Below are 23,325 nucleotides of genomic sequence, written 5' to 3'. Positions count from 1 at the left end.
GAGCCAACAAACAGAAGGGAACTACGCATCTCATTCTTCTGACAATAAAGCTCATTGAGAGACTTTGCCAGTGTTTTAAAGGAAAATGTTTGAGAGAGAGAAAAACACAGGAGCCGATTAGAAGAATCAGGAGTACTTTGGACTTTAACTACATTCTAGTGTTGGGAGATGGAAATGAGCAGAAAGACCAGCAAAACTGAAATTAGTGAAGAAAAAAGAAGTTATGTTCTTACCATAACGTTCCATGTGGAGTGTTCATCTCGCCTTTGTTCTTACACACGGGTTCGGAGCCGATCCTCGGCTCCGAGTCGGCCGCATAGCAAAGCTCTGCATCTTTGAGAAGCTCGAGACCAGGCTATATCCCACAATCCTCCCTGCCATTACTCAGATCTAGTTTGCAAGCAAACCAGACCAACCATAACCCTGAGGTGCTAAGGCTACATACTGCCACAAAAATTCAGAGACACTATCTCACTGATAAATTAACTAAAGGGTAACGAAATATACCCCATGAGGTAAGAGGCAATATACCTGGAAGAGGTAAAGGCATGTGGACCAGACTCTAGTCCTACTCGTTCTTCCAAACACGTGAGGGAGGGAAGGGGGGGAATGTAAGAACAAAGGCGAGATGAACACTCCACATGGAACGTTATGGTAAGAACATAACTTTCCTTATGTGAGAGAGTTCAATCTCGCCGTTTGTTCTTACACACGGGTAGCGTCCCTAGCTCAGTTACCCTGAGTGACTCATGGAAGAACGGTCCTTAGCACAGTGGAACCAAATGATGTCCTGGCTTTGGAGGCTTTGTCAACTCTATAATGAGCGATGAAAGTATGTGGTTTAGACCACGTGGCTGCTGCACAAATCGTGTCCAAAGAAAGGCGAGCTGCATGAGCCAAGGAAGTGGAAACGGATCTAGTAGAATGGCCCTTAGGTTTGGTGGGCAAGGCCTGATTCGACTTAGAATACACAAAAGCTATACAATCAGTAAGCCATTTAGAAAGTGTACGTTTTGTAACTGCCATGCCCTTTTTATTGTCTGCAAATGCAACAAAAAGTTGATCTGTTTTTCTGTAATCCTTAGTCCTGTCCAAATAAAATCTTAGCTGTCTGTGGACATCTAACTTGTGCAGCATATATTCCAACTTGCTGGTATGGTTTTTGAAGAAAGTAGGGAGTTCAATGGACTGATCAATATTTATGACAGAACATACCTTAGGAAGGAAAGATGGGTTTGTTCGTAAGGAAACTCTTATCTGGGTGGAAAATTAAGTAAGGTGGTTTAACTGATAGTGCTTGCAGCTCTGACACTCTCCGAGCTGAAGTAACCGCTACAAGAAAAAGAGTCTTCCACGACAAAAACTTCAGGAGGCAAGAAGAGGCTGGTTCGAAGGGTGGCAACATTAGTTGCGACAATAACAAATTTAAATTCCATGGGAATAAATGGTCTCTGACGGGCGGTCGAAGATGGAAGGAACCTTTCATAAAAGCCTTACAAAGCCTGTGGGACATAATAGAAGAACCGTCCTCACCAACATGGAAGTTGGATATGTCCGCCAACTGTACTCTTAGTGTGGAAGTAGAGGCTCCTTCGTGGAAAAGGATGGATAGAAATTCTAGAACTTTATGTAAAGGAGCTACCAGGGGGTCCAAGTGTTGGCTAGATGCCCAGTACACAAAGCGTTTCCATTTACTCCTGTAGAGTTTTGTAGTGGAAGCCTTATGAGAGGCAACCAAAATGCGTTGAACTGCCGAAGAAAGTATATCAGGACCTGGCTAGGCGGGGAAGTGGAGCAGCCAAGCTGCTAGTTTGAGGGATAGAAGAGACGGGTGAGGAACTCCCGACGAATGTGTCAGTAGAATTGGTACTGGGTCCAGGATCCACGGTTCCTCTGTTTGATGGGCTCGAAGAAAGGGGAACCATATATCGAGGCCAGAATGGGGCTATGAGTATAATTGTCCTTTCCAGGTTCATGGCTTTCTGAAGAAATTTGGGAATCAAGGGGGTAGGTGGAAATGCATATAGGAGACCCGGGGGCCAATCGTGTATCAGTGCGTCCCTGGGGACATCCCCTGGAGGGGGTAGAAGGGCAAAATAGCTTCTGCATTTGGTATTCAACGGGGAGGCGAATAGATCGCAGCAAGGCTGGCCCCATCTGTGGAAAATTCTTTCCGCCACCTGTAGTTTGAGGGACCACTCATGAGGTAACAGGATGGCTCTGCTCAACCTGTCTGCAATGACGTTGGATGACCCCGGGATGTGCGTTGCTATCAGAAAGCGACCCGTGGACTCTGCCCATTGCCAAATTCTCATGGCCTCTCTGCATAATGGGTAAGATCTGGTTCCCCCTTGTTTGTTTATGTACCAGACTACAGACATGTTGTCTGTCTGAACTGCTACTGTTCCTAGAGGTAGGAGGGTTTGAAAGTGTTGCAACGCCAAGAACACCGCCCTCATTTCCAGAACATTTATGTGCAGGTTGTACTCCATGTTGGACCATTCCCCTTGGACTGTTCTTCCCTGAAAAAGTCCCCCCCACCCTATCAGGGAAGTGTCCGTGGTTATCGTGGCCGTCGGATTCGGTAGAACAAATGGACGACCCATAGTGAGATCCTGACTGAACACCCACCATGAGAGGTCTCGCTTGCAAGAATCTGTTATCAGAATCTTGTGCGTTAGGGGTAACTGCTGGAACGACCACTGCGTGAACAGCAGCCATTGGAGGAGCCTCATGTGCAATCTCCCCATAGGAACTGCAATCAGGGACGCTGCCATGAGTCCCAAAGCCTTCAACACCAGTTTGGCCGGGGCTTTCCTGCTTTGTAGTAGAAGAAGAACCTGTTCCTTGAGGGATGAAGCCCTTACTGGAGGGAGCTTTACCAGTGTTAAGCACGTATCTAGGTCTGCTCCGATGAATGAAATATGCTGTGAGGGCAGTAAGGCAGATTTTTCGAAGTTTATGGAAATCCCTAGGTGGGAACAAAGGTTGACTGTATAGTTTCTGGCTTGTATGAGGCGACGCTCGGTGGTGGCGGTGAGGAGCTAGTCGTCCAGATAGGGAAACACCCGGAATCCTAGACATCTCAAGTGAGACGCTACCACTGCCATGCATTTGGTGAATACCCTGGGGGCTGAGGTGAGCCCAAAGGGCAGGGCTCGAAATTGAAAATGACTGGCTCCCAGCCGGAAGCGCAGGTGATCTCTGGACGGTCTGGCCATCTTGATGTGGTAGTACGCGTCCTTGAGATCTATCGAGCACATCCAGTCGCCCTTCTGCAAAAATGGAGGGATCGATTGAAGCGTGACCATCCGGAACTTCTTCTTCACGAAGGTATTGAGATTGCCGAGATCCAAAATGGGTCTCCAGTCCCCTGTCTTTTTTGGAACTAAAAAGAACCTTGAGTAAGTTCCGGATCCTTTTTGGTCCGCCGGGACTGGCTGAATGACTCTTTTTTTTGAACAGCTTTGAAATTTCTATTGCTGCTGGGCCTCGCAGACGGGGTGGCACATCTGGAAACCTTCTTTGTTGGGGTGGAGTTGACATAAAGGGGATTTTGTATCCTCTGGTTACAATGCTTTTTACCCAGGAGTCTGAGGTGAGAGTTAGCCAGGCCTGTGGGTATAAAGCCAGCGACCCGACTGCCTCCAGAGCAGGACAGTCGGGCCCCCGTTCAGGAGTGCTGGAAAGGCTTACCAGGGATAGGATCCCTGTCGCCTTGGTTCTGCGGACCCCCTCTGCTGCCGGGGCAACGTCTTCCATGTCTGCCCCCCCCTGCCTCTGGGGGGGGTCACTCTGTGTGGCCTGGAAAGATCCCTGAGTTTTACGGAACCACATTTTTCCGCCTCGTTGCCCTTTGGGGTATGGTCTAGATGGAACGGAAAAACGGACTCCGACAGCAGACAGAGTCTTTCCTTCTTGCTCACACCGAGTTAGTGTCTCTTTCACTTTGGGCCCAAAAAGAGTGGCACCATCAAAGGGGGCATTGGCGAAGGAAGACTCGAAGGCTTCCGCAAATGGGCACAGCCGCATCCAGGATTGTCTTCGTAGAGCAATCGCTGAAGCTGCGGCTCTACTCGACCCTTCAGCCGCATACGAGATGAGCCTCATGGATGAGTTCACTATGAAGGTAAGGGTGTTAAGCTGTGCTGTTACCTTAACTGAAACAGCAGCATCTGTGTTACCCTGGAGGGTATCTCTCAGCTCCTTGATGAGATCCCTCTGTAGACGTGTAAAATGTGTCAAATAGTTTAGCGAACGCATGGAAAAAGTCGCTGAACTAATAATGCACTTCCCGTATCTGTCCATAGTCCTAGAATCCTTATTAGGAGGATGAACAGAAGAGGAAGACTCAGACATCTCCTTTTTAGTGGCTGCAGCCACCACCATAGCGTCAACCGGAACTCCTTTGTTGAGATAAGTCTTGTCCTGGGGAGCGGTAATAAATTTGCTTGGTTTTCGAGGGACCGGTTCCACTGTGTCCGGTGTCTCCCACGTCCTTCGAGCAATCAAATCCATTAATTAATCGAAGGGCGGAGTAACCCAGGAGGTAGAAGGTTGAGCACCAAAAGCCTTCAGCAACACCGACTCGTCCTCAGTGGGGGCTAGGGACTGCCAATCACCCCTCTGTTTTAAAATCTCCAAGATGTCCGCAAATGAGACATCCTCGGAGGGGGATTTTGGGGACCCCTCTGACTCATCCAAGTCAGTGTCAGAAGTTAGAGATTCCTGCGGGGAATCTAAGTGCCTCCTCTTGCACAATCTTTTCCTCAGAACCTCATCGGAGGGGGATTCCGGTGAGGCCTCAGAGGAACAGGGGGCACCCTCTGGGGGTGGCTGAGACAATGGTGCTCCATTGCTTTGGATGTGTCGTGGGAACAGAAACAGAGAGCGGCTCCTTAGGGGAGGGAGAAGACGCCTCTGATGAAGTGGTTGTCTGTGTAGACAAAACCTTCCTCATAAGGTCAAAAACCCCTGAACCTCGGGTCGAGGACTCCCCCGGTTCCGAAGAACATGGAAGAATCCCAGACACGGGGCCCATGGGTCTCGACCCCGAGGACGGAGCCAAGCCAATCTGCGCCGAGGCCCCGAGAGGGAGAGTCGGCACCGAAAGATCGGTACGACTCTCGGTCCCGGAACCAAGGAGAGATTGTCGACTCCGCGACTCACCTATAGGTTACGAAGGAGTCGAGGTCAATGGTGTCGATCGTGCAATGGACGGTTTCGGCACCAAGGGCTCCACTATCACTGGCTCATCCTCTTCTGGCTCCGAAGACTGGATGGGTCTCGAAGGAGGACCTGTTGGAGATAAAGGGAGGCCTTCTAGTTTCGACACCAATTGGGAGGAAACTGCAATCAACTTGGAAAGGGCCGTGTTCTTCATAAGTTTCTGCATGACATGATCCACATCAGTATCGGATAACGGTCTGGAAGATCGGGTCGAAGGGGCCGAAGATGGCACCGACCAAAGAATGGAAGGTGGCGGTAGCTCCGACACCGGTTCCAAGACCAGAGGCTCAGTGAAAGATAAACGTTCGACGCTCGGCCCCGAAGTCTGTGGAACCGGCGAATGAACTTTAGAAGATGAACTCAGAGCCGATGACATGGGCTCTGACATCTTCGACCCCTTCGAGGACTTAGAAGCCTGGTCAGACTTGTCCAAAGCCTCCTGGAAAGCAGGCTTAAGAAGTCCCCTGTCTATAAGTTTCCTGCGTCTATCTGTCATGACCCTCCCACTGAAGGAATGGCATATAGAGCAATCCTCTTGCAAGTGGAGAGGGCCAAGACAGTAGATGCAGGAAGTGTGGTTGTCAGTGATGGACATTTTCTGCCCACACTGACACCTTTTAAAACCAGACTTGGCTTTTTCAGACATAATCAGCAAAATACACTTTTACTGAAAAAAAAGAAAATTTAAACACTAGCTATAATTAAGAGGGAAAAATATATATATATATAGCCATAAGATATAGAAAGGTAGGCCCCAAAGGGAAACCTATAAAAAACAATGACAGAACTAACTACACTACACACACACACACACTATAGTAAGATCAAAAACTAAATTCTCAATAACTATAAGAACTTTTAAACAATGACAATAACTGTCTTATCTGCAATAACAAAGTTTTCTCTGGTCTGAGCTCTCTTATCGATGTGATCCGTTGCAGCGGCAAACTAGATCTGAGTAATGGCAGGGAGGATTGTGGGATATAGCCTGGTCTCGAGCTTCTCTAAGATGCAGAGCTTTGCTATGCGGCCGACTCGGAGCCGAGGATCGGCTCCGAACCCACAAACAGCAAGATTGAACACTCTCACATTGGGATACTACAAAGCATCAATCACATCTGTGAAACGTGGCTTTGTAAGAAAAAGTGGCTGAGAATGACTAGGCTTTTGTTGACTTTTTAAACATATGGGTGTATGGGTGGACTATAAAGCATATACCCCACTTTATGTCATCACAATTTTTGTTCTTAGCACGTGTATAAAACATTTCAGGACATAAACTGCATGTTATGTATAGTAAAGCAGTTTTGTGTAGTGTGTAGTCAGGAGTATTTCAAGTGTGGGGGAATATTTTCAGTTACTGTTGTGTTAAGGATATTAAAGTAAACAAACAATTGTATGAAATATAGGTTTTACAGTGTAATGAGAGTAAAAAGGCTTGACAAAATCAAGTTTACTGCGAATATGCTGTAATCTCAGGCTGCTGGAGTTGGGTGTACAAGTGCATTGGTTATATTATATGTAGAATTAAGATACATCTTTTATTTTTACAAGGGTGACTGCCTAGATTAATGCTCTTGGCTTAAGCTATAAAAAAGAAGTTATGTCTTACCATAACATTCCATCTGTGTTGTTGATCTTCATATATTCTTGACTAGTGGGTTATGGTTCCAATCCTCAGAACCGATCCACACATTCTATAGCTCGCGTCAGCCAAAAAAAAAATCTTTCGAGCTGCAAGTGTACCCACAATCCCCCTCTGTAGATTATCTCAGATTGAGTTTGCTACCAGACAGCAGAAAACTTTATAATATAAGTCAGAAGCCTTGTCCAAGGTATCCCTAACAATAAGAACCCAGGACAGGGTATTGCACTACCAGAAGCCTAGAGGAGGACACAGGCAGTAGGGATGCTAGACTAGATGAAGATCGACAACACAGATGGAATATTATGGTAAGACATAACTTCTTTATCTGATGTGGTCAATTTTCATCTATTCTTGACTAATGGGACAGAGTCCCCAGCTACCTTAGATCCTGGGGGGCCTTATGGAAGAACATTCCTAAGAACCATAAAACCAAAGGAAGTTCTCCATCTGGAGACCATACCCAATTTGTAATGAGTGATAAATGTATGAGGCTTGGCCCAAGTTGCAGCTGCACAAATTTCTGACAAGGAGGCTTTGGCATGAAAAACAGCGGAAATTGTCATGGATCTAGTAGAATGTGCCTTGACTGGCCTGTAAAAGATATGCAATCCTTTAGCCATCTTGACAGTCACCTTAGACACTGGTTTGCCCAAGGTTGAACTAGCAAAGGATGCAAACAACTGTTCTAATTGTCTAAATTGTTTAGATCTATCTAGATAGTAATGCAATTGCCTGTGTACATCCAAAAGATGCAGGCAGTACTCAACTTTATTAGAGAAGTTTGGGAATAAAATAGGCAAGTCAATGGACTGGTTAATATTGGTTCCTGAAATCACTTTGGGAAGGAAAGTTGGGTTTGTTCCGAGTGACACACTGTCTTTATGGAAATCAAATTTGGAGCTCTTGAACATAAGGCCTGTAATTCTGAGACTCGCCTAACCGAAGTGACAGCTATGAGAAATAGTGTCCTCCAAGAAAAAGATTTTAAATCGCAAGTAGCTGCAGGCTCAAATGGAGATGAAGTAAGAGACTGTAGCACAAACGTCAAGTCCCATGGTGGGAGAGGATCCTTGAAAAGGGGCTTCAAAGATATTGTGCCTTTGAGAAAAACCTTGCAAAGTCTGTGAGAAATGAGGGTTGGTCCCCAATACCGTTATGAAAATTTGAAATAACTGCTAAGATTACCTTGATTGTAGAAGCAGAAGCCCCTTTATTAAAGATGGCAGCTAGAAACTCCAGAATTTTTTCTACTTGCATTGAAAAGGGGTCAGACCATTGTCAGTAGCCCAACTAGAGAACCTCTTCCATTTGTTAAGGTAGAGACTTCCTGGTGGCTGGTTTATGAGATGCCAACAAAATGTGTCGCATGGGGGACGGTATACTGTTATGCCTGGCAAACAAGCAGTTAGCTTGAGAGTCTGAAGGCTGGGATGCACTAGTCCCTGGGGGGTGGGACAACAGATCTGGAATAGGGTCCAAAATCCATGGCTGATGTAGTAGATGAGGCCAAAGGAAGGGAAACCATATCTGCCAACGACAAAAAGGAGCAATGGGAATCACCTTGCTTCTCAATCGAGCTGCTTTCTTGAGGAAAAGAGGAATCAGAGGGAAGGGAGGAAAAGCAAAAAAGGAGACCCGGGGGCCAATCGCAGAGAAGAGCATCCCTGGGGGACTTTCCCTGAGGGGGAATTAGGATAAAGTAGCTTCTGTATTTGTTGTTCGGGGGTGAAGCAAACAGGTCGCAGCAAGGCTGGTCCCAGCAAATTAAGATATCCTTCACTACTCTGGGATTCAAAGACCACTCATGAGGCATTAGGATGCATCTGCTCAGTTTGTCTGCAATCACATTCGAACTCCCCAGGATGTTCATTGCTACCAGAAAGCAATTGGAAGACATAGCCCATTGCCACACTCAGACGGCTTCTCAACATAATGGGCAGGACTTGGTTCTACCCGGTTTGTTGATGTACCATACTACAGACATGTCCGACTGAATAGCTATCATCCCTAGAGGTAGGGCAGAGTGAAATGTTTACAGTGCTAGCAGCACTGCCCTTACATCTAGAATACGGATATGCAGGTTGTCCTTGGACAGGGACCAAGTGCCTTGGACTGTCTTCCTGAGATAATGCCCCCCCCCCCCCCAATCTGGAAAGCATCCGTGGTCACTATGGCCTTGACCTGTGGGGAAAGAAATGGGCAGCCCAAAAGAATCTTTTCTGAATTCATCCACCAAGTTAGGTCATTCTTGCATTGATTGGATATGAAGATTAGATGGTCCATGATGTGGGGCAGAACTGACCACTGGTTTGCAAGCAACTATTGGAGACGTCTCATGTGAAATCTTGCCAATGGAACTAATGTAATCACTGCTGCCATGGAGTCCAAACCCTGCAGAATCTGATAAGCAGGAATTTTAAGTGAAGAAGAGTTTGAACCTGTAACTGAATTTTCTACAACCTGTGTTGTGGAAGCGATGCTATATAAGAAACAGTGTTGAAGCTACCTCCAATAAATTCCATGTCATGAGAAGCGGTTAGTTGAGACTTCACAGGATTGACTGTGATACCCAACTGAAGGGACAGCTTCAGAATGTAGTCCATAGTTTGCAGTAGAAGATGCCTGGTGGGAGTGGTGAGGGGCCAGTCATCTAGGTAAGGAAACACTCAGAATCTGTGCAGTCCCAGATGTGCTGTGACTGCTGCCATACATTTGGTGAACACACTGGGGGCTGTGGTGAGGCCAAAGGGCAGCACTCTGAATTGAAAATATCTGGCTCCCATTCGGAAGCAGAGAAACTTTCTTGAGCATCTGTCCACTTTTTTGTGGTAATACGCATCTTGAAAGTTAATAGAGCACATCCGATTGTCTTTCGCTAAAGAAGGGAGAATTGACTGAACCATGACCATCAGGAATTTTGCCTGCTGGACAAATTTGTTTAGAATGCTGAAATCCAAAATTGGTCTCCAGTCTCCCATTTTCTTTGGCACTAGAAAGAATTTTGAGTGTAAACCAGATCCTAGTTGGTCTGGTGGGACTTATTGAATGACTCTTTTCTAGAAGCCTTTGAATTTCTATTGCTCCTTGAACTCTCTGACTGGGTGGAACATTGGGGAGCCTTTTTGGGTTCTTAGTGTGGAAGGTATTAGGTAACCTCTGGAAATGATCCTTAGCACTCAGGCATCAGTGGTTATGCATCTCCTGGTTTCTGGGTGCAAGAAAAATCTTCCCCAGACTGCTTCCAGAGGTAAGCAATTGGGGCCCCCTTCAGGAGCGCTGGTAGGGTTGACCAAAGAACGAGCCTTTGGAACCCTGATTCGGTGAACCACCCCTGCTAGGCTCTAGGACAGAGTCTTCCATTATAACTCTCCCCTCGGCCCCGAGGCGAGTCCGAACCACGTGTGTCCTGGAAATGAACCACATTTTACCACTCCTCTGATTCCTGGAATAGGACTGTTGAGGAGTGGAAAAACATATGCCTACAGCAGACAAAGCCTTTCCATCCTTCTCACACCTGGATAGAGTTTCTTTTACTTTGGGACCAAATAAAGAGGATCCATCAAAGGGAGCACTGATAAGGGAAGACTTTAATGGTTCCACAAACTCGTATAGGTGCATCCAAGCATGTCTTCAAAATAGCAACACCTGAGGCTGCTGACCTGGTCACCTCTTCAGCTGCATGTGTGATGAGCCTCATGGAGGAGTTTGAAATAGATTCCAAGGTAGCTAGCTGGGAGGCCACTTTTTCTTGGACCCCCCCCCCCCTCACTACAGTGACAGCTCCTGCCAGAGTATCTGACAGCTCCTTGACCAAATCCCAAAATGTGCCAAAAAATTCAAGGATATGATGGAGAAGGTCAATGATGCATAGACCCGCTTCTCAAATCTGTCCCTCGCCCTGGATTCAGTTCAAGGGATGGACAGTAGAACTTTCCTTGGCTATTTCTTTTTTGGTGGCGGCCACTACCACCATGGCAACAACTACCAAGCCCTTAGCCTAATGTGGTTGATCCTCTGGAGCAATAAGAATTTTGTCAGATCTTCGGGGGACTGGTTCCACAGAGTCAGGAGCCTTCCAAGCCCACTTAGCAATCAGTTTAATTAAATAATCAGTGGGCGGGGTGACCCAGTAGGTAGATGGGTGCGCACCAAAAGCTTGCAAGTACACAGATTCCTCAGAAGATGGGTTTTGGACTTGCAATCACCCCTTTGTTTTAGGATCTCCAAAATGTCTCCAAAGGAGATGTCTTCTGGGGATGACCATGGGAAACCCTCCCCTTCATCGAAATCCTATCCTTCAGTGACAGAGTCTTCAGGAGAATCAAGGTGTTTCCTCTTAAACAATTTATTCCGATGAGACTCCTCAGTGGGAACATCTGAGGAGGACTCAGAAAAGAGAGGGCCTTTAGTAGGCAATTCTTGCAACCATGGTGCGCACTGTCCAGGGATAGAGGTTGGTGGCTGAACTGAAAACCCTGTGGTCCCAGGGGAAGTCTCCAGTAATTCAGAAGCTACCTGAGATAAAGCAGTGGCTAAAGCTCTTTCCAAAGCCTGAAAGGCTGGGCACTCTGAGGAGGGATAGATGCCCAGAATCGAGACAGACAAACTCAGAACTGGAGTCACACCTCACCCAGAGAGTCCCACCTGACATACCAGAACTGATGATGGGTCTCCTGCCGGCACAGCCTGAAGAGATATGACTTGCTCCATAGAAAAACTGGGGCCAGCACAAACCCCCCCAAGCCTGACGGCCATAACACAGTCCATGGGATCTGATGGTGCCGAAGGCACTGAAGGAGCTTGAACCAGACTCAGTATCGAAGACAAAATTGTAGTTGGCGCCGAGGTTATAGGAAACTGAGACTTCGAATCAAGAGTTCTAGAGCCTGTGTTGAGGTCAGAAGAGGAAAATAAGCAGGGGTGGATGGAGAAAAACCCTCTGCACTGGGAAGAAGAGGGGCTTCAAAGGATGTGAGACCCTGGGCTATCACCAACCTAATAAAATCAATCTCAGGGAGACTTCTTGTGCACCACATGGATAATGCAGAAGGTGATTCAGGTCTCTCAAGGAATGGGATAGGGAGATGACCATTGAACAGGTCTAAAGAAGGAGAATAGATAGCCCTGGGTTCTGTAGATTCCAATAATTTCAGCACTCTTTGCTGTACCAAGGAGGAAAATGGCACAGAATTGGTACAGGTCACAGTAGATTCCAATAATTTCAGCACTCTTTACTGTACCAAGGAGGAAAATGGCACAGAATTGGTACAGGTCACAATCGGCACTGGTGTCTAGGAGCAGTTGTCATAGCCAGTGTAGAAGGCACCAGACAGACTTTTGGTGACGGAGATCCAGACCACTCCAAAAGTCTTGGAACCTTAACCTTTGGTTCCGAGGATGAACCCTCGGGAGTGTGCTTATGTTTTTTGACAGTCAGTGCCGATGGAGGCGTCGGCACCAAACGAGAAGATTTTGAACCAGAGACTTGAGGTGAATGGTCAGCCTTGGACAAGGCTTCCTTGAAAGGGGATTTAAGGAGCCCTTTGAGAATCAATTTGTTTTTCCTCTCTGCCAGAGTTCTATTACTGAAACCCTGGCAGATGGAACAGTCTACACTTAAATGGGGAACACCCAAGCAAAAAACGTAAGATTTGTGGTTGTCTGAGTTTGGCATTTTCCTGCCACACTCTACACATTGATTAAACCCCATAGTGGAGCTTTTCTGCCATAATTCTGAAACAGAACGAGCAGGAAGGCAGAAAAAGAGAAAGAAGAAATTTCAGAAGTCAAAACTCACTCAAACACTAAGGAAAGACGATGGTAGAAAAAGTTACCAACAGTAGCGAAAGAACATGGAAAGACTACCAATGATGGTAGATAAAGAATTTACCAACAGTAATAGAAAAATGAACAACACACACACTATGGGTAGACCAAGGAACAGAAATAGAAAGGTTTTAGATTAAATAAGTAAATTATAATACACTTAGCTACGAGAGGAATGGCTGGCATGTCTTGTCGTAGGAGCAGCAAACAAGATTTGGGGTAATCTAGAGAGTGGGACTGTGGGTAGACTTGCAACTTGAGAGATTTTTTGGCTGACATGAACTATAGAATGTTCAGACTGGATCCAAGGATCAGAACCGTAACCCACTAGTCAAGAATAGATGAAGACTGACAACATCAGATCAAGTGTTTCTGTAAGCAAGTAGGTTTGAATGATAAGACAAGAGCCAGGAAACTGTTAACCTTCTTATATTTGCAAAGATATTAGCTTGTTTTTTCCATTAGCAAATGTTCAGTAGGAGTCAAGAAGTCTGAAACTGAGGGCAGCTGTTCATTCTTATCTGAGTGAAACTAACAGACATTCTCTGCTGACTACATTTACATGTTGCAAGCTATTAATTTTGAGAGTTCTGGGCATTCTTTGCCAAGGAAAATGCAAAACTTAAAGGTACACTGGCAAGTGGTTTAGTGAAAATAAAGTATGAAATTATGGGACTGAATAAGAGATAGTAGTCTCCCAAGCAGTCTTAATACTTTAATGCATTTAACAGAGCACTGTGCAATTTAGTTTTATTTAAAACAGTCTTAATACTTTAATGCATTTAATAGAAAACTGTTCAATTTAGTTTTATTTAAAGAGAGCTAGTTCACTTTTTTCTTATGACTAAAAAATAATGTTATCTGAAAGTATACAAGCTGTTTTTCATATATGTGGGTACAGATAAGAAAATTAAAGATAACAATCAGTGTAAGTGGGAACACAGGCTATAGCATGTGTTTTAACATAGGCAACCTTAATTTTAGGTTAGGCAATGCCTGTGGGTGTAGTTGCAGTTTGGAGCAATTGTTCCTATCTGTAGGGTTAAACTTCAATTTTTGAAGATGTACATAGTTTTATGTGTTTGTTCTGTTACTAGGGGATGGGGTGTTCTGAAAATGTATTTAGTTTTATATTTGAGGGTTGTCATTAAAAGACAAAGTCTTGAAAATGTGACATTGGATCAGGTGGAGATGAGAAGAAACAACAGTATAAAAGATCAGCCTGCCAAATATTAGTTTGTGCATGTAACACAAATATTGGAATTACACATAAAACACTATTATGTATAACAGATGGGAACAAAAGCTTTTTATCATAATGGGTAAGCCATCCACATTAACCTGGAACATTAATGGCTTTAGGGGTATAAACAAAAAAGAAAGAGTAATGAATCCTGTTAAGAAACAGAGAGCGCAAACAGTAATGCTGTAGGACGCACATTTAGAAATAAATGAGCATATGAATTTGACAAAGTAAGGAATGGCTAGTGGAAATTATTTGAGAGTTATTATAGAAGGCAGAACTATCTTCAGAAGTTCTAGTTACTGACTGGGATGAAATAAAAGAGAAAAAGATAAAGTTAAGATGAAATATGAATTACTTAGAGTGGCTGACAAAGGTTAAAGCATTACAGAATAAAGGGAATCTCACAGAAGAAGAAGAAGATGAGGAGCAAATGCAGAGTTATAAAGAGAAAAATAAGGGAGTATCTAGATAACATGCATGAGTTTAGAAAAATTGCTGTTAAGCAACTACTATTTGATAACTCCAGAGCACAAAACCTTTTAACAGAATGACTTAGGCAACAGACAGTAGGAAGGGTCATCAACAAACTAAAGGAGCGTATAACAAGAAAATTAACCACAGATCCTGTAAAGGTCTTGCAGGCATTCCAGAAATTTACTGAATATTTGTATAAAGCAGAGAAACATGGAAATCAAGAAAGAGCAGGAATTTAATTTTTTATGGAAGACTTAATTATGCTAAGGTTAGATGCAGATGAGGCTCAACAACTAACAGTTTAGACAGGAGGAGATGAGACAAAAATGATGATGTATAATCAATCTTCATGAAGGTCTCCATGAACAGATGGTATTCCTGTGGAAGTCTGGAAGTTAGGACAGAAGAAAAAGTGATAAAGATCTGGAAGAGTTTAACAGTATTTTATAAGAAGGGTAAGCAACAAAATCTTGTAAGAAAGCTGAGGTGGCTGTATTACATAAACACAATAAATACACATGCAACTCGGCTTCATATAGACCCATTTCAATTTTAAATTGTGATTATAATGTGTTTAGGTCTACAACAGCTACAAGAATGACAAAGGCGTTGCCAACATTGATAAATATGGATCTATGTGGTTTTGTGGAGGGGAGGTAAATGTCTGACATCAATAGAACAATGATGATCCAGAGGGAAGCAAAATATAAGAAAATACTGATGTTGTTGGTGGATCTTGATTCAGAGAAAGCATGTGACAGAGTAAGCTGGGATTTTATAAGTAGGCCAATGAAAACATTTGCATTACCTGATATAATAATAAAGTTAAATCAGAAGGATATATGAATGACTGGAGGCAATAATTAAAGTTAAGAGGTTTTTGAAAAGAGGAAGCACACATATAACCTTTGTTATGTGTTTTATATTTAGATCAACTTTCAAAGAAAATAAGGGACTCAAAAATGCAAGGAAATGGTTGATATGGTAATCAAGAAAAGTTGTCTTTATTTGTAGACGGCATTATGTTGTACCTTTTAAATCCATAAAAGTACATCTCAGAGTTGTGGAACATTTTGAGACAGTTTCAAGTCTTCCTGGGATATAAAACTAATGAAAATAAAACAAAGGCTATAGACGTAAGTCATGTACCCACACACAAATTGGTTCAGCAATCCCCAAACTTATGGGGGCACAATAAGATGAAGCATTTAGGAGTATGGATTAAAAAGGATTCTGCAATGACAGCTTAGAATATGTAAGAAAACACTAAAGAAAAGATTTATAAACTGAGAAAGTATAAGCTCTTGTTTGCAGATATTCATAGTGAGATACAAGCAGTGAAAACTTTAGTTCCTTTAGTTTTATATACTAGTTAGGCGTATTTTTATCAACGAAAGGAGAAGCTGTGGACAATAATAAATTAAGAGTTGAAGGAAACTATCCAGGAATGGAAGAGGGCAAGAGTTGGGTGTGTTAAGTTGTTCCTTTCAGCAGAACAAGATAATTTAGGATTAAATGATTTGAAGGGATATTTTTGCAATATATCTGCTAAAATCCATTTTCTATTAAATACATTTTTCAGTCTTTCATTCCAATTAACCCATATTACATGTAACAAATTCTAATCTACCTCTCTCATACTCTTATTTTTATAATATCCATATATAACCATATTCATACCAATATAACGTAATTAATATTCTCAAAGAAAATTCTTCACATGACTATCACGCTTTTACATAAAAAGCATGCCTTGTTGTCTCTTACCCCCCCTCCCCCTATAAAATAAATACACTCTTTTCAATTTTCTTTTTAAAATGCATATTCCCCTTTACTGGTAACTTATCTACCACCCATCTTCATAGGAAATCCTGATATACTGCTGTCTTGATACACTACTTTTCCCTTACTTTAATCACTTCTTCTGGTAAACTGTCTCATGGATTTACATAATGTTGTTTCATCAGACTGTTATACCACATCCGTCTGTCTTTCTCTATATCTTTTTTTTTTTTTTATTTTCCATTTTAGTACTTTTGCTTGATAACTTTTATTTTCTTATTTTTATCATTTCCCAGAATGTTTTGTACTTGCATTTAAACATTCTCATTATTAAATTTTCACTCTCTTCCTTTACTCAGTTTAATACTCTATATAAGTTTAAAGAGGCAGAATATACAACCAGATTTAGTAAACCCACCCCCCTCATCTTCAGTCATATACAACATACCTATTTCACTAGGTTTAATCTTGAATCTCATATGAAGGAAAACACCAGTTGCACAATTTGCTGGGATCATACAGACATTTGACATATATGCTGTTTCCCATTAATACCGAATTCACCAAATAAACTTTTTTCCTAAATGCTATGTCCTCCACAGAAAACATATTTCTTTCACTTTTTAACAACTGTTTTCATTGCATCATAACTACATAATTTTCCCAAATGTTATCCCTAGCAAAGATGCTTCATTCACTGAAAAATACACCCCCCTCAATTTTCAACACATTACCTAACCCTTACATCTTTATTTAAGGTCATTCCCATTTCCTTTAAACATACATTTAGTCAAACCAACACTTCCCACATCCATAGTTTGTTCCTAGCAACTAAAACTATACCATCCATGTTATGTCAAAACAGCTGGTATCACCACCGCTTTTGCATCACATATCTAGCATCTTTTGTTTTATAAACACTTTCACTCACTATTGCATTCATCACCAGGGCAAACAATACTCCACACATGGGTCATCCTTGTCTTTTACCACATTTCATGTATATTTCTTTACTCAGCCACCCACTCTATAGCGCTCTCACCATATTATTATGATATGCTGACAAACACACTCTCCTAACTCCATTACTTATTCCAGCTTCTCCATACCATTCTACAATGCATCATGACCCATGGTATCAAATGTCTTAATATCCCCTACAACAAGTTCACATCCTCCCTTTTACTTATCCACAATATCTCTCACAACCAATAACAATTACTGACTTCTTACACATGCTGTACAACAATGCTCATAATTTGCTTGTATGTTCTTTTACCTCTCCTTTTACATGTTTTCATTCATCTCATTATACTGATATCCTCCATTATTATTATATCAAACTATGTAGGCACCTCTCCCTTTCTCCCTTGTAAATAATCTCTCTGTATAAACATTAATGCCTTAATTTTTTCTCTCAAATTTCTTTTATATGTTTTTATATATCGTAATACTGTACTGTATTATTCTCATTTCTGTAAATGTTCCTATATTTCATTCTGTCCTCCTTTCTTACACAATCCTGCCACTGGGAAAAAAAAACACTTTTTATACTTCTTTTTAAATTCAGTCTACTACTCAGAACAGTTTTTACAGAAGTTCTTCATGGTTATAGGAGTATTCCATAACTGCAACATTTCCCACTCTATAATTTCATCCCATAATTTTTTTTTATTTTTTTTCTCTATATCCTCCCTTTCTTCCATCACTTCGATCCATATTGCCTAATGATCTCAGAAAGTCATCACCGTCTGCTACCCCATGCTTTTGGATAATACAAAAGAATGAATTTCAGCTCCAACTGTCCCCCTTCTGTATGTCCACTGACTTTTGTTTCACACAGCTAACTTACCACATTTTCTCACTCCCTGTATTTTTTACATCTTGCCCTATCTTTTTACATATTCCCTTTAATTCACAATTAAAGTCACCTGCAATTATAATTTTCATGTTAACACCAAAGTCTACTATTTGAAACAGATTCTTTATTTCCTTGCTAGTTGCATATGCATACAACGATACAATTCTATAAACATTTGCTCTCCACCTCACATCCACAATAGGTAACCTTCCCATCCTTACCAACATTACGTCTAGTATTTTCACAGTTTCTTTTTACAACACAGCCACTCCAGAACAACTCTCACTTCCAAAGTTCCACATTATATTTCCGCCTCACATTTTTTTAATCTCTGCAGTCTTTCTTCACTTGTCAAGAATCTTACATCTTCTAACAAATAACATCCATATCACATTTAGCACACCATTCAAATATCTCTGCCCTTCTTACACTATTAATAATATTGTTTACGTTTACTGAAGGTACTCTAAAGTTGTTGCTTTTCCTTCTTAAGTTTTGAGTAAATACTTTTAAATTTTTCATATCCTTATTTTTAATCTTTCATCCTGAATATTTTTTCCTGAATTTGTGTGCAAATAATCATTGATGCTCAGAATTTTTAGTGGCTAGAACTTCAAATAATTGTTAATGTCGATCCAGTCTCCTGGTCTCACTTCCTGCACACCAACTCTCTCCTCCTTTTTACCTCCATATTGTTGTTCTTCGATAATTTCTTCTTTACCTAGTTCACCCTCCCCTCTGTTTGCACATGAAAGTCCATCCAAAAGTAACTTTTTTTTATAGTCAACCTACATTCAGTCACACACCTTCTTACTGTATGTCTTTTCTCTCCAAGTCCCCACAAAAGAAACATGATTTAAGCTGGACAATATATCTTAATATCACTATGACAACCTACAAAAATAATACTTGGCAAGTGTTTTACCATGTTTTTTTAGCACAACCTTCACCATCCATTCCATTAAGTTTCTCTCTCTCTATCACCTCTAACTTTCACAATGTTATCAACAGTTTCACACAGACCCTGCATGCATATTTAACATAATTGTTCTCAAGTTCATTGGTTAAAAACTACAAAGTAACATTTTTTTTACATTTAAGTTACTACCAGGAAAAAAAAAACAATTGTTCTGTGGATAAATCTCTCTCTCTCATACTGCTCTAGACATTTCATCATCAGTTCCTCAGATTCAAATAGTCCCAAAACGTCTCTGTCCTTTATGCATAAAAGACTACATTTATTGAGCTTTAAATCCCAGAACAGTTACTAAATTGTCCCACATATCTGTCTGTTCCAATCTCAGTTTTTGTTCTTATTTTCACAATTGGCCTTCTTGTCTTTTAAAAACAGTTTTACTTGCAGCCTGTTGCCAATATCCTTTTTCACCTGCTACCACTGCTGCATAAGTTTTAACTGCTACATTCTCTACCGCAACAAAAAAAAAAAAAAACGCCTCCTCGGTTTGTTGCTGCTTTCCTCATTTTATTTCTGTGACTACTGCACAAGTTTTAACTGCTGCATTCTCTGCCATCACATCCCCTGCTTCCTTCTCCACATTACTATCCTTTGAACTTCAGAAAAAGTTATCTGTCATCTCACCCCATGAAACAGTAGAACTGTCACCTGGATCATCCTGCTCAATTTTCAACAGATCATCATCTGCAATCCCTCCTGAGAGTAGCTCTGTTATCTGCACCACTCCAATGGACTCATTTATTTCATTTTCCACTGAGACAGTTCAACATTGCTCAATGGTATCATCCACCATACAAGAATCTTTATTTGCATTCCGATTCTCCATATCGAACACATTTTTTTCTACAAATTCTTAGTTTCTGTCTCCTTAGTTTTTCTCTCCTCTTCTATGCTGCTGCTTTTCCTATACCTCTTCCTTACTGCTGTTGCACCCCTCCAGCCCCATCTAGCAGCAATAAATCAAAAAGCGTAGATGTTCCCTGGTGCTATAAACAAACACTCCCTAATCAGAATGAATACCGCTCTCAGGTCTCCACTGAAAAGAGGACACTGGCCTAGAGGAACTAACCCTGTTAATAAAAAGGTAAGAAAATAAATAAAATTTGATTCTACACATATCTCAGCTGTACAGATTTTTTTGCCTCATATTTATTGTCTGCTCCTCTTAAAAATGTGTGATTTTCTGGCAAATCACTGGGGTGATCTGTGGATTGAAGTCAGTAAATAATTATATACATTTGAGTTTCAGACTTCATATCATTCAGAAAAATTTCATAGTAAAACAAACCTTGTTGTTCTAGCAACTTTCTAAGTTTATAAGAGCAACAGTTAAAATATGTCCCTATTTTTGGGCCTTTGCCCCCCAATTCTGTCAGGCTTTGTCCAGATGTTTTCGTTAAGAGGTTGAGAGGTATGACTCTACATCACTTGCAGTCATTAATAAAATTTTGTTAAAGTACTGTTGCATGTTTGTAAAAGTGCTGATTTGATGTAAGTAAAGCAATCTTTGGTTGCTGCTTTTTTTTTTTTTCTAGTGCAATCTTTTGAATAGAAATTTGGCACTGTGGGTTGAAAATGGATTTTGCCGATAGTATTTCTGACTGTGAGTTGCTCAATATGTTTGAAACCATATCAGAAATGCTGTCTGTTATGTAACTTGCTGGTATTAGCCTAGGATTATTATGAGTATTACATGATCTTGACATGCTTCTTGACAACACTGGTATGTTAAGATTTGCTAAACATTTCATGTATCAGTTAGGTCTGTTATATGTGATCATATTAATGAGAAGCTTTTAGATTTGTGGCTGTTTTACACTGTTATATAGTACACCAATGTCGGGTGGCTGTGGAAGATGGTGGGAACCAAGTAAAACAGGCCACCAGTGATGACCACTGAGAAACAATCAGCACAATAAAGGACTCTGACAGCTCGGTAACTGAGCAACTGGAGAAATGCAGTACCTTATGACACCAAATTACTCTACATAAGTTATCAACTAACTTATTCTAGTTATAGGAGATATACAGGAATGCAACTAGTAAAGATGTAAAGCCTGTCAAATCCCTACCATCAGGGAAAAATGAAGGCAAATTCTCAAAGTGTGCTGTAACTGCTAAAGATAGTGCTGGGATGGAAAGATTAAATATGTATTGAAGCACTAGCTGCCAGAGATACCAACTACAAGTAAGTAAAAAGAAAAAGGAAGAACAGTAGTAGAAGGGATTAAATAAAAAACAAAACATAAATAAATAACCAAGACCGCTGCCATAGGCCAGTAAAGTAGTATTTGACTGAGAGCAGTGGTAAAAGTCAAAAGCATCTAACAAATGTGCAGTTAATGGTTTTTCACTGTTAATACGGCAATCTGTTCCAGCTGGGGAGGGAAAACCTTCTGCACTGTATTCTGGGGTGAATGTCATGAGCTGAAGATTTTAGGCACCAAGTATCTATTGCGCCTGACAGTGAACCCCAAGAAATGTGCTGGTAATATTTTCACTGTTACTGTTGTAGTCTGTTCCATTTGGGAGACAGCATTTACTCTGGAATACCAGCTGCAGGGCTAAAGTGCTGGGTGCTGCCTTCCAGTGAACCCTAAGAAATATGGCAATATGTTTTGACTGTTGCTACAACATTCTACTGAGCAACAGATATTCCAGGTTGTATTCTGGGGTAGCACACATGGGAAGAAAAGTTGGGTGGCAAGTATTTGTTGCATTTTGTAGCAAACCCTAAGAATTATGATTTAATTGATTTTCACCATTACTACAGTAGCTTACTCCAGGCAGAGAAAGGGTATATACTCTGGACTGTGTTCTGGGATAACACCCATAGGACAAATGTGTGGGCCTGGGCTAAAAGTATATACTGGGTTCCCTATTGAAAGTCGAGACTCAAAATGCTAAGTTCTGATGCACTGAAAAAAAAAGAAGACAGCAAATATAGGACAAGGCCAATGGGGCAAGCCCCCATTCATCCCCTATGTGGGTGGAAAGCCCCCCAGATACCCTGAACATTAAGTCTTCAAATTACAGGAATTGGTATTACAAGTCGTAATACTTCAGACGGTTAACATTTGTTCTGCCTTGCAGCGAGCCATGTGCAGTGTCCTTACTTAAGGGACTGAATGGAAATATCTACTGTACACTATTGCCTGTCTGTCTTTTACAACCTTTCATTTATCTCATTCTGTCTTCTTGGGCCTTCAGGACCATCTCAAACATTACAACAAGCTATTCTACTTTACAAATTTCCCTCTGATGTGCTACATACTTGTGTATTGCAAAGTATCGTACACTCATTTTACCAACACAAAATTTCAGGGTTAGATTATACTGGCAGCTGCTATAACCAAACAGTATGTGGAACAAAATTTTGTTTGCAGAGCTACTTCCTTTGTGTGGTGATTGTGCAATCATGGAGTTGGTATAAATAAGTATAGAAGTGAAGCCTCTATGTTGGGGTGTCAGGCTTTACCCACCATGTAAATGGAGTGTGAATGAGAGAAAGAGAGAGAGAGTGCATTTAGTTGTTGTATTTTTTTCCAGTCCCACATGACCTGTAAAATTTAATCATCAAACACTCTGTCTTATTTGACTAAAACTCCCATGCGAGGCACTTAACAATCATTACTATGCCATTCATGTGAGCTTTCTAAATTAAACAGTAGTTTTCAGTTTTCTCAAATGCTGCTTTTACAGCTGCTGGAAGTAAAACAGGCAGTCAGAAAACTGTACATACAGTCAGCAATATAACTAGATTTGCTCTTTATAAATTAATATGCATGCAGCAAATCCAAGCCTGTTCTTCAACATACTGAGCTATGGGGCTATGTCGCCCTCCATGTTCATTAGCATCACTGTGTTGCTAAGGACAGGAACAGTTCAGGAAAGTGACCTGGAAATTTCTGAATTGGTGTTCCCAAGAAGAAGAAGCAATGCTACAGTTAGTGATGGTACTGTAGCAATGTTGCCATGCCTAGCAGCTACACATAACATTTCTAAAGGCATGAGTGCAACTAGCCACCTAATTACAGGCAAAAAGTCCTAAAAAGTATCTGGGACATGCGAAGTACAGATGTTGTTAAAAAACTAAAACTAGTTTTATACAGCATGCTAGAAAAATAAATTTGTCATTACAGGTTCTGTCAGCAAAATCAGTGGTATACCTTATGCTCTCCCCATATGGACAGTGAAAAACCTTAAAGCATGAGACTCAGCAGGCCAGCTCAGAAATGAAAAGATCAGTTAGCCATTTCTTTGGGTCAGCATGTATTCCTTTC

The 23,325-nt window shown here is 41.6% G+C and overlaps 1 protein-coding gene across 2 annotated transcripts in view; it reads right to left on the bottom strand.

The window, feature by feature from the left end:
* The window catches only part of LOC122811615 (nuclear factor 7, brain-like), a 173,571-nt gene that overhangs the window by 129,112 nt on the left and 21,134 nt on the right, over positions 1-23,325 (bottom strand). The gene's annotated exons all lie outside the window — the stretch shown is intronic.

This window comes from Protopterus annectens, chromosome 9.part0, assembly GCF_019279795.1.
Source record: "Protopterus annectens isolate FY-2018-M chromosome 9.part0, PAN1.0, whole genome shotgun sequence".
Classification (NCBI taxonomy): domain Eukaryota; kingdom Metazoa; phylum Chordata; order Ceratodontiformes; family Protopteridae; genus Protopterus; species Protopterus annectens.
The sequence above is the reverse complement of the archived record's forward strand: the minus strand, read 5'-3'. Positions and strand labels throughout refer to the sequence as shown.